Here is a 14990-nt window from a genome sequence, read left to right as displayed (position 1 = left end):
TCTACAAAAACAAAGCCAGTATGAACTTATGAACACGATGTGGCAACAAGATCCAGGAACAAAGTGGTGGCTACTAAGAGTGGGATGGCTAAGTAAATTGTGGTAGATATGTACATGGAATGTTATTTTGAAGCCATGAAATATAACAAATTATGGCTCTGCCATTTGGCATGGAAGGTTTTCCATGACCTCCTTTTTGTAAGGCAGACAGGAATCTCTATATGCATGTGCATAAAGATATTTAAGTGAACAGGGAGAAAATATGGAGGGATATGCCCTGGGTTGTTAATATTGGTCACTTGTAGATGGACGGTGTAGGTGAATCAACAATGGGATAAAGCAAGAGAGAAAGGAAAAGATTTTTTTGTTGTTGTTGTGTTGCATGACTTGTGGGAATTCTCTAACCAGGGACTGAACACAGGCCCTTCGCAGTGAAAGCTCAGAGTCCTGACGACTGGACCTCCAGGGAAAGATATTTTTAAAAGACTGGACTGAAAATGATTTGACTCAACACAATGCTAACTAAAATAAAGTCCTGTCATACTGTTAGGGGACGCACACTGACTGAAACCGCCCACCCTGGCCAGGCCCTTTAGTGACCATTTGCATGAGTTGTTTTATGACAGGAGATCGTGGTAAGGAATACGGAACTAATAAGCCACCACCAACCGGAAGAGTTTGGGCAAGGTCAAAAGGAGACACCGCATGTCCGTCCACTTCCCAGAATCCCTCTCGCTGGCAACCATCTTGGCTGAGTGATGCGTGTGCCACCAGGAAAGACTCTGAATTAGAATGATTGGCCAAAGACCACCCGGAAACTAATCCCATCACCATAAAACCCGAGACTGTGAGCCACGTGGCAGAGCAGTTCTCCTGGGTTCCCTTACCCTACTGCTCTCCACCCGGGTGCCCTTTCCCGGTAAAATCTCTTGCTTTGTCAGCATGTGTCTCCTTGGACAATTCTTTTCTGAGTGTTAGACAAGAGCCCACTCCTGGGGCCCTGAAGGGAGGCCTCCCCCTTCCTACAATAATACATCTACTCCCCTCCGCAAACCCAAACATCAAAACCAAAGGAAAAAAAAAAACAAAACCCTGATTCTCATAGAGCCTTTACATCCAATTACCAATTTATAGGCAATATAGAGAAAAGAGGAAACAGTCAAACTATATCCTGGGGGCTATAATCAATAAACCAGTGATGGACTCCTAAGGGCAAACAACTTGATTTATTCAATAAAAATAAAATCACACACAAAACAATGGAGAAGGAATCTACTGATGAAAGGAGATTTTAAAGATACAACCATCTGTAGTATGCAGGCCTTATTTGTATCCTGAAGGAACATACTTTAAAACAACAATAAATCCATTTATGGCAATTTTTATGGAACAGTTGGAAATTTAAATAATCAATAGTTGATTATGGTACATAGTTTTTATTAATTTCACAGATATGATATGGTATTAGAGTTATCAATACAGGAGCTCATATCATTTATGTTAATTACTGAATTTTAATGGATGAAATAATATGATGTCTGGGAGTTGTTTCAAAATACCATGGAAGGAGTGAATGAGGGTGTGGCCGGGCCAGTAGTTGTAAGTTGATGGTGGAGTGAGTGATGGGTACGTGGGCCTTCAGGATACTAATTTGTCTACTTTTATGTATGTTTGAAATACCCCATTATAAAAAGTTGAAAACATGATATAACCACATTTTGTTATTTATATAAAGTTTTTTGGCAAATTTTTAAGGGAAATTAAGCAAATTAAAAAGTAAGATTGACTTTGAGATATATAACAATCTCTTTTATCAGTGTTTCCATGAATTAAAGTTCAAAACTGAATTAAAGCGTTGCAGAAAATGGGACCATACTGAGATTAGCTTCTGGTTTTATAACCTGTGCCTGAGATGAATATCTTGTTAAGAACAGACTGCCCACCTATTGGAAAGTATAGTTTTGTTGTAGGCTTTTTACATTCTAAATGTGATTTCAAATTTTCTCTGCTCCTTTGTCATAATGTTAAAAAGTAAGATACCTCATTACTATTTTACAAAATGTATCAAAAGCTTTCCCTATAATGGACTTGAGCCTGTATTTGCTAGGCAACAGCACCCAATGTCAATTCAAATGTTTTTGATATTAATCAAGGAAATCAATCTGGCCTCATGTATTTCTTATGCAAAATGCTTTTCCAGCTGTTATGGGAAATATGAATATTAATAATACGGAACACAAACCTGACCATCAACAAGTTTGCGATGTCTGGAACAATCATTGTTTTTAAACATAAATATCTTTATCATCTAGATGCATCTGGATTAATTTAGTTTGCAAGATATAGTGATACCATTACATTGACTGAAATCTGTGAAATATTTGCTAGCCTTTCTGCTTTTCTGAATATAATGTTCATGTTCCGCTTGAATACAATGAAGTAAACCTGGCATTTTGATGGTTGCTTATTTTAAAACGTGAATTATTAGCTTGAAAGCAACTGTGATAAACTAATTGGAATTCAAAGTATCATGTGATGGGAATGGCAATATTGTTAATGAAGCCTACCTGCTTATGCAGAGCCTATAGTGATTGGGACTAATGTGATTAGGACTCTGGGCTTCCACTTCAGGGGGGCATGGCTTTGATCCCTGGTTGGGGACCTAAGATCCCATATGCCTTGACAGGCCAAAAAAAAAAAGTGAAAGCTTATAGTCTTTAAATCTTTTCCGAGCATTCATGTTGCTCTGGGCATGTGCTCGGCTTTCTAGATTCCCTGGCACACTTAGGAGTTTTTCAAAGCCTTTATTCCCCAGAATCTCACTACACAGCCTTTTCTTCCTTTTATCATGTTTATTGCTTCCTTCAACTGTTGGTTTTCATCCCAGGTGGCAGCAGCTTGTTCCTTTGGCTGCCAATATTTTTCAGGAACATCCTTCACCCTGAGGGCATTGCAAGACAGGTGAAACAAAGGCAAGCTCCTTGTGGTGCTTCTCCAGGGAACTCACAGACATGTCAAAACAAGTATGATTCCTTGGGAACAAGGTTTTCTCTACTCTCTCCAATATCATGCATTCATACTTGGAATTCAAATTGCCATCTTGAAGAATACCATGTGTGTGTGTGTGGGGGGGGTGGTAAAGCTAAGTTAAAATGTTACAGATTCTCTTATTATGTTTTAGTGGCCTTCTGGTTAAATGTTTAGTGGGTTGCTGTAAAGCTTTGCTTATCTTCCAGAGTTCCAATAAGGTTGATCCTTACAGGACCCTTAGTTTCCACTCCTCTGACCCCCGAGTAAATGAGTAAATGTTTAAAAATGAAAATTAGATCCCATTATTCCTTTGCTGGATCAGAACTCATGAATGGTTTTCAAGGTCCTGCACGATCAACCTTCCCCTACCCATCCAGCCACAGGCCACACCACTCTCTCCCTTTCTTAGGCCAGCCTCTCCAAAGCTTCAGTCTAAGTTAAATCCCTCTTCTCAAAAACCTCTTGAACATTTCCATAATAGACTTTATGAAATTTGTCATCATTTCTATGGTTACTTGTGTAATTATTTATTTATTATTGGTTCTCCTTTGGATTATAACCTTCATGAGACTATGTCTATTTTGCTCATCATCTCTATCCATAGTGCCTATCATGATACTGGGCTAATAGTCAATGATAAATGAATATTTGTTGAATTAATAAATGAAAGAATGAGTAGATTTGGGATCAGAAGCAGTCTATTGTGATTTTTCCCAGGGGGTAACAGCATTAAGTGTTTCCTGGGTACCACCTGTCTACATACTAGCAATGGGAGCAAACTCTCTTTTTCCCTTGTTCTTTGCCCCCTTATATGTGTCAGGAATATGATCCAGTTTGTTCGAGGACTGCTCTGGGATGGAGGAACTGAATGCCAAGATGAGCCAGGGGCAAGAGCGGAATTTTTATGCTCAAGATGAACTAGGAATTACCAATGAAGAAGGAGAGAAGCTAAACCCATTAGATTAAAAAAAAAAACATTTTTTTAATTAAAGTATTTACAATTGAAGTTGGTTTACAATGTTGGGTTAATCATAGCAAAGTGATTCAGTTCTATTTATACACACACACATATATGTGTATATGTAGGCATATATATGTGTGTGTGTGTGTGTGTATGTATATATATATTCTTTTACAGAGTCTTTCCCCTTATAGGTTATTACAAAATAATGTAATTACAAAATAGTATAGTTCCCTATGCTATATAGTAGGTCCTTGTCGGTCACATTACACACTACTATACTCAGTAGTGTGTGTGCTGATCTCAAACTCCTAATTTACCCCTTCCCCCATCTTTCCCCTTTTAAACTTGTTAGATTGTTCAAGAAGTTCAAAAGGCCATTAGTTCATGAAGACATATTTCTCATAAATGTTATGATGATATAAATAAAACAAAAATGAGGGCAAAAGACATTGGAGTTACGGTAAAATCTAACAACTGTGTCAAAAAACACAGCTGCAGGCCCTTCCAAGGGGAAATTTAAAAATGTGAATCCAGTGGATTGTGAAGAAAAGAGGAAGTGGGTTCTCACTGTTGGGAGTTAAAAGTAGTTCAGGGGCTTAGAGATTTCAAGGTGAAAATTGAGAGGCAACATTGGAAATTATGAAGAAAGATATATATATACTTTAATATTGCTGTGAATTTTAGCCTGATTGTAAAAGTTAAATATGAATGCTTTGAAACTTAGGATATTGTAGGAGATATCAGAAATGACAAATGGAGTTTCATGCTTGGAAAGGGTGTAGGTGTTTTTAATCATTGTTTAGTTGTTGTTAGTTGCTAAGTCACATCTGACTCTTTGCTACCCCGTGGGCTGTAGCCCACCAGGCTCCTCCATGGGATTTCCTGGCAAGAATACTGGAGTGGGTTGCCACTTCTATACATTATCTTTTCATTGAAATACCAGTCTGATCACACATGACCCAAGAATATTCAAATAATAAACCAAATATAATCAGATGTTAAAGATCAGTCCTTAAACATTGTAGCCAATCATGCCAGGCTTGCCTGTGATTTCACTGATATAAAGCCATGGCCATACCTCACTAGCCACTGAGCTATTTGGCACAGTCTCCTTAACTGTGAGCTATTTGCTGCGACCAGTTTGAGCACTGCTGATGATTTTTTCAGGTTCTAAGTAGTTATAGAAATCTCAGCAGAGGTTGGAGAACCCAGCTTCATCATAAGGTCTGAGGCCAAGATATGGCTAATCCAGGCTTTGAGCAAGTCATAGCACCATTTATTAGCACTAGAGCCTTCTCAGTGAGATTATAGACAAATTGTCACCTTTAACAGTTGACTGAATTAGGTATAGGTAGTTTACAAGGCTGATAAGAATAAAGGGATCCAGGAAGCAGAAGTGTGGAGGAGAGCAGAGCTTAATGCTTTGCCAGTGTATCTGAGCTGGCAGTGACATGTCAGGAATAGGTCTGAGGGAGGAGAGGGAAGTCAGTAATCATTTAGGTGGGGGATCACTCAGAGAGGCCATGAGAGGTTGTTGGAATGAAGATTTGAGATGAGTCATTGCAGAATCACTTAGTTGGGCTGTCTCTTCCTGTTTTTTTTTTTTTCCTTCTTCTTATTTTCTTGTGCCATTTTCTGAATTCCCTCTGATCAAATCTTCAGAATATATAAAATGGTATACCTGTGTCTATGTGTATTTGCCTATATCTCCTTGAAAAATAATAATGCAGTTTAATTTCTGGAGCTATCTAGGAATGTAAGAGGATCTGTTAGCTTGTGTCTAGCTGCATGTGAAAGAATATCCTGGTAGTAGTGGCTTAAATAATAAGAGCAATGATGTCACAGTACATGAAATCTGGAGGTATTTGGTTCCAGGGTTGGTTCAGTGGTTCAATTATGTCATCAAAGCCCAGACTCTTTTTATCTCTCCACCCTGTTGTCCCAGCATGTGACTCTTCATTTTTTTTAAAGCATGTCATGCATCTCATGATCACCAGATATAATTTCCTAAGTTCTGACTTAGAGGCAAAAAGCTCCAACTTAGAATATGATACATTGTGAGTTTTGTTTCTGCTTGGCATACATGTGTGCAGGCACACACACACACATTCATTTATACTAAAAATAAAGATTTAAAGAGCAGTCCCTGGAGGGGGTGGTGGTGGAAACAACTAGTGACTGTCCTTAGAATATGCCCATAAGGAACATGTGAAATCTTGAAATGAATTCCTGAGAAGGCAAGCAATCACCCCTCCACGCCCAATAAAGAAGTATGTGTGCGCTCAGTCACGTCTGACTCTTTGCAAGCCCATGGACTATAGCCAGCCAGGCTCCTCTGTCCATGAGATTTCCCAGGCAAGAATACTGGAGTGGGTTGCCACTTCTTTCTCCAGGGGACCTTCCCAACCCAGGGATCGAACCCACATCTCCTGCACTGGCAGGTGGTATCTTTACAACTGAGCCACATGGGGATCCCGATAAAGAAGTTCATGCTCAATCATTTCAGTTGTGTCCGACTCTTTGTGACCCCATGTACTGTAGCCCACAAGGCTCTTCTGTCCATGGGATTCTCCTAGTAAGAATACTGGAGTGAGTTGCCATTTCCCAGTCCAGGGGATAAAGAAATGAGGATGTGGCAAATCAGCAAGTGTGGGATGGGCTGTGGTTTAAAGAGAAGGACACCTGACTACAACTCAGGATAGAGGTCTGCTGAAACCCTTGGGTTGGATGAGAAGACAGTCTCTAGAGTGATGGCAGCTGACTCTACTTCTCCGTCAGAGTTGGCTACAAGTTGAACTTGGCTGCAAGTCCTCTATTTGGCCGCATCTCAGTTTGAGGTTTGATGATCATGACCAGGGGCCCCTAGTTAATCACTCTTAATCACTGCTGTTTAAAATTGTGACAGAGTTCCAAAGAATAGCAAGGAGAGATAAGAAAGACTTCCTCAGCGATCAATGCAAAGAAATAGAGGAAAACAACAGAATGTGAAAGACTAGAGATCTCTTCAAGAAAATTAGAGATACCAAGGGAACATTTCATGCAAAGATGAGCTCGATAAAGGAGAGAAATGGTATGGACCTAACAGAAGCAGAAGATATTAAGAAGAGGTGGCAAGAATACACAGAAGAACTGTACAAAAAAGATCATCATGACCAACATAATCACGATGGTGTGATCATTCACCTAGAACCAGACACCCTGGAATGTGAAGTCAAGTGGGCCTTAGAAAGCATCACTATGAACAAAGCTAGTGGAGGTGATGGAATTCCAGTGGAGCTATTTCAAATCCTGAAACATGATGCTGTGAAAGTGCTGCACTCAATATGCCAGCAAATTTGGAAAACTCAGCAGTGGCCACAGGACTGGAAAAGGTCAGTTTTCATTCCAATCCCAAAGAAAGGCAATGCCAAGGAATGCTCAAACTACCACACAATTGCACTCATCTCACATGCGAGTAAGGTAATGCTCAAAATTCTCCAAGCCAAGCTTCAGCAATATGTGAACTGTGAAATTCCAGATGTTCAAGCTGGTTTTAGAAAAGGCAGAGGAACCAGAGATCAAATTGCCAACATCTGCTGGATCATGGAGAAAGCAAGAGAGTTCCAGAAAAACATCTATTTCTGCTTTATTGACTATGCCAAAGCCTTTGACTGTGTGGATCCCAATAAACTGTGGAAAATTCTGAAAGAGATGGGACTACCAGACCACCTGACCTGCCTCTTGAGAAACCTATATGCAGGTCAGGAAGCAACAGTTAGAACTGGACGTGGAACAACAGACTGTTTCCAAATAGGAAAAGGAGTACGTCAAGGCTGTATATTGTCACCCTGCTTATTTAACTTCTATGCAGAGTACATCATAAGAAACGCTGGACTGGAAGAAGCACAAGCTGGAATCAAGATTGCCGGGAGAAATACCAATAACCTTAGATATACAGATGACACCACCCTTATGGCAGAAAGTGAAGAAGAACTAAAGAGACTCTTGATGGAAGTGAAAGAGGAGAGTGAAAAAGTTGGCTTAAAGCTCAACGTTCAGAAAACTAAGATCATGGCATCTGGTCCCATCACTTCATGGGAAATAGATGGGGAAATAGTGGAAACAGTGTCAGACTTTATTTTTGGGGGCTTCAAAATCACTGCAGATGGTGATTGCAGCCATGAAATTAAAAGACGCTTACTCCTTGGAAGGAAAGTTATGACCAACCTAGATAGCATATTCAAAAACAGAGACATTGCTTTGCCAACAAAGGTCTGTCTTGTCAAGGCTATGGTTTTTCCAGTGGTCATGTATGGATGTGAGAGTTGGACTGTGAAGAAAGCTGAGTGCCATAGAATTGATGCTTTTGAACTGTGGTGTTGGAGAAGACTCTTGAGAGTCCCTTGGACTGCAAGGAGATCCAACCAGTCCATTCTAAAGGAAATCAGTCCTGGGTGTTCATTGGAAGGACTGATGCTGAAGCTGAAACTCCAATAATTTGGCCACCTGATGCAAAGAGTTGACTCATTGAAAAAGACTCTGATGCTGGGAGGGATTGGAGGCAGGAGGAGAAGGGGACGACAGAGGATGAGATGGCTTGGTGGCATCACCGACTCGATGGACATGAGTTTGAGTGAACTCCGGGAGTTGGTGATGGACAGGGAGGCCTGGCATGCTGCAATTCATGGGGTCGCAAAGAGTCGGACATGACTGAGTGACTGAATTGAACTGAACTGAACTGAACATGTACCTGGACAAGTGTCATCGAGAAGCCATGAACTGGTGAATCAGGTCTAGATAGCTCATTGCTTTAGAGAAGTGTTTCAAAGCTAAGTTTCCTGTTGTATAAGGCATTGCCTAGAGTCAGTAAGAATGGAACTGGGGAGCCTTCAACAGTAATTTACAACATAGCAATAAAAATAATGTTCCTGCCTTCACTCTTTCACTGATAAGAATACTAGTTTACAACATCCACCAGGATTGAAAAGCTTATATAGAGAACTGTATCTTGGTCATATGAGTCTATTGGATTGCTGTCCAAAGGCATGATTGACTGATTTGGTAAGACTGGTTCCTTGTTGCCAAGGTATGCTACCTGAAGAATGAATTGCCTTGCTTTAAGCTAGGGAGTAGTAGATAACCACTCACACCTTATTTATAACCGCTTGGCATAGATTACTGTGAACTATGACTGATGATTACCCACTACCCATACCTTACCAACCTCACCCCCTTTAGATCCCAGCAAAGGAATGGTTTTCAGGACTGATAGATCACTTTAAGAAGAGAGCTGTCCCATGTGAAGTCAAGACAGGAAAAGCCAATTCACCCAATCTTCAGGCAGTCTTGCCCCTCTCCAGTGAGAAACACATTCATTTAACAGTTCATTCATTTAACAGTTGAAGTGACTACTCAGCACCAAAGGCACAGCCACTTGTTTAAGATTTTTGTTCTGTAGAAGAAATCTTTCTGATATCTTTCTTCTTTATTTTTAAAAAACCCTCTGTTTTCATTTATTTAATGATTATTGAGATTGACCTGCTTGTTTAATGCTTGTTTTTTGTTGTTGTTTTGTTTTTAAAACATTTTCGGCCACATCTCTTGGCATGTGAGTTACTAGTTCCCTAACCGGGGATCAAACTTGTACCTCCTTGCATTGTAAGGCAGAATCTTGACCACTAGACTGCCAGAGAAGTCCCTTTTTCTTCTTTGTTAATTTTAGCTATTCTTCTCTCTTTTCCAATTGCTGATTTTCCCTTGTAATTTTTATAACTATGTGTGCAATGATGAGCCTTTGGGGAAAGGCAAGAACTACCATACTCAAAAGCATGAAAAAAGATGTGCTCGTGAATGAAGTCTGTATTTTTTTCTGCCAGCTTTCTTCATTAGTAAGGGAAACAGAAATTCTGACCAAGTACTGAGTGCTGAAAGGATAAATATCTGTGAAATTCAATGAATTTCTTTCAGATAATTGTAAGTTACAACTTGTTTAAACTATGATTAAACAGTCTTATTTAGTACTGTTGATTCTATAGGGGGAGCATAAAACATCTAAAAATATGTTGAGGCTACTCAACTCACTGCTTTTGGTTCCCATGATCATCTTAAAGGAAGCATGATTTGAAGGCCATCCTGAAATGTTGTATGTGTCAAGTATATTACTCTAAATGATCAAACAGGTAGGGCCTGAAGGAGTTCCAGGAGCCAAGGCCAGATGTGCCAGATGGTTGGGACAGGCTGTCCACGGGGCCAAAGGGCATGCCAAGCATTGTTCAGATTAGAGCCAGCTTGTGGGAGAAGTGGGTCCAGATCAGAGGTCTGGAGGGGGTTGGAGCTACCTACAGGTTTAAGACCATTAGGTCATACTACCGAGTAACAGCTTCAGACACCACCACACTGGGCTAGTCTACATAAGGATAAACCAAGATTGCAATGCAGACAAAGACCTAGAATCCACAGAACCCTTGCCTGTGATATCCAGATGAAGGCCCCCATTTTTCTGCAGAGGCTAGAGTCTCTAGGGCAGAGAAGTAAAGACTGAACTGCAACTAGTATTTGGAGAGCACCCAGACTTTCTAGATATATTTTTAACACATCATTCTTAGTATACATTTTATTAAACATCCTTTTAGACATTGCCTCTTGCCATATACTTTATTCTCTATATATAATAACTTGCATATTACAAATAGGAATAGTTTTCTCTTATTGTATACAGTTCAGAAGATACAGAAAAGCACAAGGCAGAATCTAAAACTCACCCATGTTCACATTTTTATAGCTTACAGATAATCACTTTTATATTTTCTTGTATTTTCTCCTGGTCAGTTTTATATGTCTATAAAACAAAATTAGGAATATACTAATTTGGATAGATACAAAGTTTACCTCACTGCCTGCCTGGGGGTGAGTCATAGGATAAAAGAAGTGGAAGAGGAAAAATGGATGGGTTACTGGTTCACAGTGTTATGCTTTCATGCTGATCTCTAATCATCCCCGCATAGCCATGGATATCTTGACTTCTTGGGAAGGGCTTCTACTCCATGACTATCAATACCATATCTGGGTACCAATCATGGGAACCCTTGACTAGACAAAATAGGATTGAGAAACTTCATTAAAAATTTTTAAACATATATTTTTCATGGCACAGCTAGGTGTAGGATGTGATTAAGGAGGGTGCCTAATTGGTGGCTTGGGGGATGTTGGTGTCTACATCCACATGCCAGCCAGAGAGATTAACATCTCAGGCTCTAAACTAAAAATTTCCTAATCTTAAAGTGTAATCTCTAGGAGTCAGATAAACTTGGTGGTACCTATGCTGGAGGAGAAACTGCTCTGCCCCTAGATCCAAAACACTTTCTTTTCAAAGCCCAGCATATTTGTTCAGGATCTATGGCACAGGGAAGTTCAGACAGGCTTTGTCACCTTATGAAGGTGGTATTACCACTCCCATTCTACCGATGAAGAAACTGAGGCTAATAGAGATTAAATAATGTGCCCAAAGTCACTCAGCTAGTGTGTGAACTCAAATCATTGTGTTGCCAAAGCCTATGTATTGAGATTGGTTAACTTTTAACCAAATCTCCCGTGCCCACAGCTAGGCCTCGTCTCCCAGTCTCTCTGGCAGGTAGGTATGGCCATGTGACAGAGAGCCCTGGCCAATGAAGTGTGGTGGAATTGATGGATGCCTCCTCCAGGTTTGTCCATGGCAACTGCCCACACATAATGTTCCACATTTTCTCTTCCCGTTGTGTGATGGCTGGATGCCAATGTACAAGGAGACCTTGGAATCCACACATGGAGGATGGTGGTACCTTGTCAGCTTAGGGCCCTGAACGACTTGTGGAGCAGAGCACCTTCCCCTGCCACCAATTTTCCTTCACTCGAGACCTATTGGACTTCATGTGAGTCCACATATCATTAGCAGCTGTCATTCAGTTCAGTTCGGTTCAGTCACTCAGTTGTGTCCGACTTTTTGTGACTCCATGAACCATAGCACACCAGGCCTCCCTGTCCATCACCAGCTCCCGGAGTTTACCCAAACTCAAGTCCATTAAGTCAGTGATGCCATCCAGCCATCTCATCCTCTGTCATTCTCTTCTCCTGCCTTTAATCTTTCCCAACATCAGGGTCTTTTCAAATGAGTCAGCTCTTCGCATGAGGTGGCTAAAATATTGGAGTTTCAGCTTCAACATCAGTCCTTCCAATGAACACCCAGGACTGATCTCCTTTAGGATGGACTGGCTGGATCTCCTTGCAGTCCAAGGGACTCTCAAGAGTCTTCTCCAACACCACCGTTCAAAAGTATTAATTCTTCGGTGCTCAGGTTTCTTTATAATCCAACTCTCACATCCATACATGACTACTGGAAAAACCATAGCCTTGACTAGATGGACCTTTGTTGACAAAGTAATGTCTCTGCTTTTTAATATGCTATCTAGGTTGGTCATAACTTTCCTTCCAAGGAGTAAATGTCTTTTAATTTCATTGCAATCACCATCTGCAGTGATTTTGGAGCCCAGAAAAATAGTCAGCCACTGTTTCCACTGTTTCCCCATCTATTTGCCATGAAGTGATGGGACCGGATGCCATGATCTTCATTTTCTGAATGTTGAGCTCTAAGCAGACTTTTTCACTCTCCTCTTTCACTTCCATCAAGAGGCTCTTTAGTTCTTCTTCACTCTCTGCCATAAGGGTGGTGTCATCTGCATATCTGAGGTTATTGATATTTCTCCCGGCAATCTTGATTCCAGCTTGTGCTTCATCCAGCCCAGCGTTTGTCATGATGTACTCTGCATATAAGTTGGAAATCAGCATAACACCCAACATGGTGTCACGTAAATAATTTTTTAAAATTATGTATTTATTTATTTTTGGCTGTGCTGAGTCTTCATTGCTGTGCACAGACTTTCTCTAGTTGCAAAGACTGGGGACTACCGTTTAGTTGTGGTGCACGGGCTTCTCATCGTAGTGGCTCCTCTTGTTGTGGAGCATGGGCTCTAGGCACTCGAGCTTCCATATTTGCTGCCTGTGGGCTCAGTAGTTGTGGCTCATGGGCTCCAGAGCCCAGGCTCAGGAGCTGTGGTGTACTGGCTTAGTTGCCCTGCAGTGTGTGCGGTCCTCCCAGACCAGGGATTAAACTGGTGTCTTGCATTGCAAGGCAGATTTTTAACCACTGGATTACCAGGGAATCCCAATAATTTGTTTTGAATGGTGTAAGGAAGGAAAGTAATGCAGCTTCTTTTGTTTCTTCCATAGTGAGTGCCCATAATGATCTGCAATACAAGTTTTTAAACAATCACTGGCCAAATTCTTCCTTGAGGCATTTTGAGGCATGATTTTGAAATGTCCAAATTGGTCTACTGTGACTTCTGAGGCTCTACAATAGGGGTTCTCAAGCTTCAGTATGCCAGGGACCACCCCCAGAATTTCTGATTCAGTAGGCCTGAGTCGAGCCCAGATTTTCTATTTCTAACAGATGCTGCTGCTGGTGGTCTAGTCATCGCAGCTTGAGAAGCTCTGCCCTACTTCCACCACACTGATACCATCTACTACTGCTTCCCTGCTTACTCTACTCCACATGCTTTCCCTGCTTACTCTACTCCACATGCTCCCCTGCTTACTCTACTCCACATGCTTTCCCTGCTTACTCTACTCCACATTTCCCCTGCTTACTCTACTCCACATGCTTCCCTGCTTACTCTACTCCACATGCTCCCCTGCTTACTCTACTCCACGTTTCCCCTGCTTACTCTACTCCACATGTTTCCCCTGCTTACTCTACTCCACATGCTTTCCCTGCTTACTCTACTCCACATGTTTCCCCTGCTTACTCTACTCCACATGTTTCCCCTGCTTACTCTACTCCACATGCTTTCCCTGCTTACTCTACTCCACATGCTCCCCTGCTTACTCTACTCCACATGTTCCCCCTGCTTACTCTACTCCACATGTTTCCCCTGCTTACTCTACTCCACATGCTTTCCCTGCTTACTCTACTCCACATGCTCCCCTGCTTACTCTACTCCACATGTTCCCCCTGCTTACTCTACTCCACATGCTCCCCTGCTTACTCTACTCCACATGGTCCCCTGCTCCAGGGCTTTTGCGTTTACTGTTTTCCCAGATACTCCTAGACTTTCTTCCTTATCTCAGGTCATTCCTTATATGTCATCTTTCCATTCACCTGATTTCTAATGACAACACTTTCCACCCCCTCTCCCACCTGCCACATACATATACATATGCACACATTCACACACACACGCTCACACATACATACTCCTTATCAAATCCCTTTCCTGATGTTTTCCTCCATAGGGTTTATCACAACCTGACATATATGTTTTCTTTGTTTACTGTCTACCTCCTGTCCACACCAGAACAAAGATTCCTGAGGACAAGGATTCTCATTCATTCCTGTGTCTCAGAGGAATGAACAGTGTTTGGCACATAGTAAGCACTCAAACAGTAGTTGATGTTTTAACTGGAGGCCAGCAGGGACTATAACCCTATTGTCTTCAGACCATGAACCATAAAGAAAACACTCCTACTGCTGAAACAAAACAGGAATGATTAACATGGCATTCACTCTGCCTGGGCTGACTCAGTCGAGGGGCTGGAGTTGAAGGAGCAAAGGAAGACACCATTAGCCCTCCCAGAGGCCCTGGACAGGTCACTGTCCTGTCCTTACTTCTCTTCTACAGGATAAGGGGGTTGGATGAAGTGTCTACAATCTTGTTTCCTGCTCTAAAACTCCAGGCTTCGTCTTCCTCCAGGTCTACATGCCCCACAAAGGGAAGCTTAGGACAGGACCAGTGAGAAGCTCTGCTCAGTTTTCTCCTGAGCATTTTCATCCTTTGGCTATTGTCAACAATTTCACCAAAACAAAGTTAGCAAAATTCTGCTGAGACTCTTCTCCCAATCAAAAGGATGATCCCACAGCAGTGCTGCCTTTTTGGTTTTGTGTCAAGTTCTTTGTCCTGTGTCCTAATTGGTGCCACACCCAACATTA

This window comes from Bos grunniens, chromosome 2 (assembly GCF_055505025.1).
Source record: "Bos grunniens cultivar Pamir isolate PY7600 chromosome 2, Bosgru_T2T1.0, whole genome shotgun sequence".
Classification (NCBI taxonomy): domain Eukaryota; kingdom Metazoa; phylum Chordata; class Mammalia; order Artiodactyla; family Bovidae; genus Bos; species Bos grunniens.
This window is presented reverse-complemented; position numbering follows the sequence as displayed.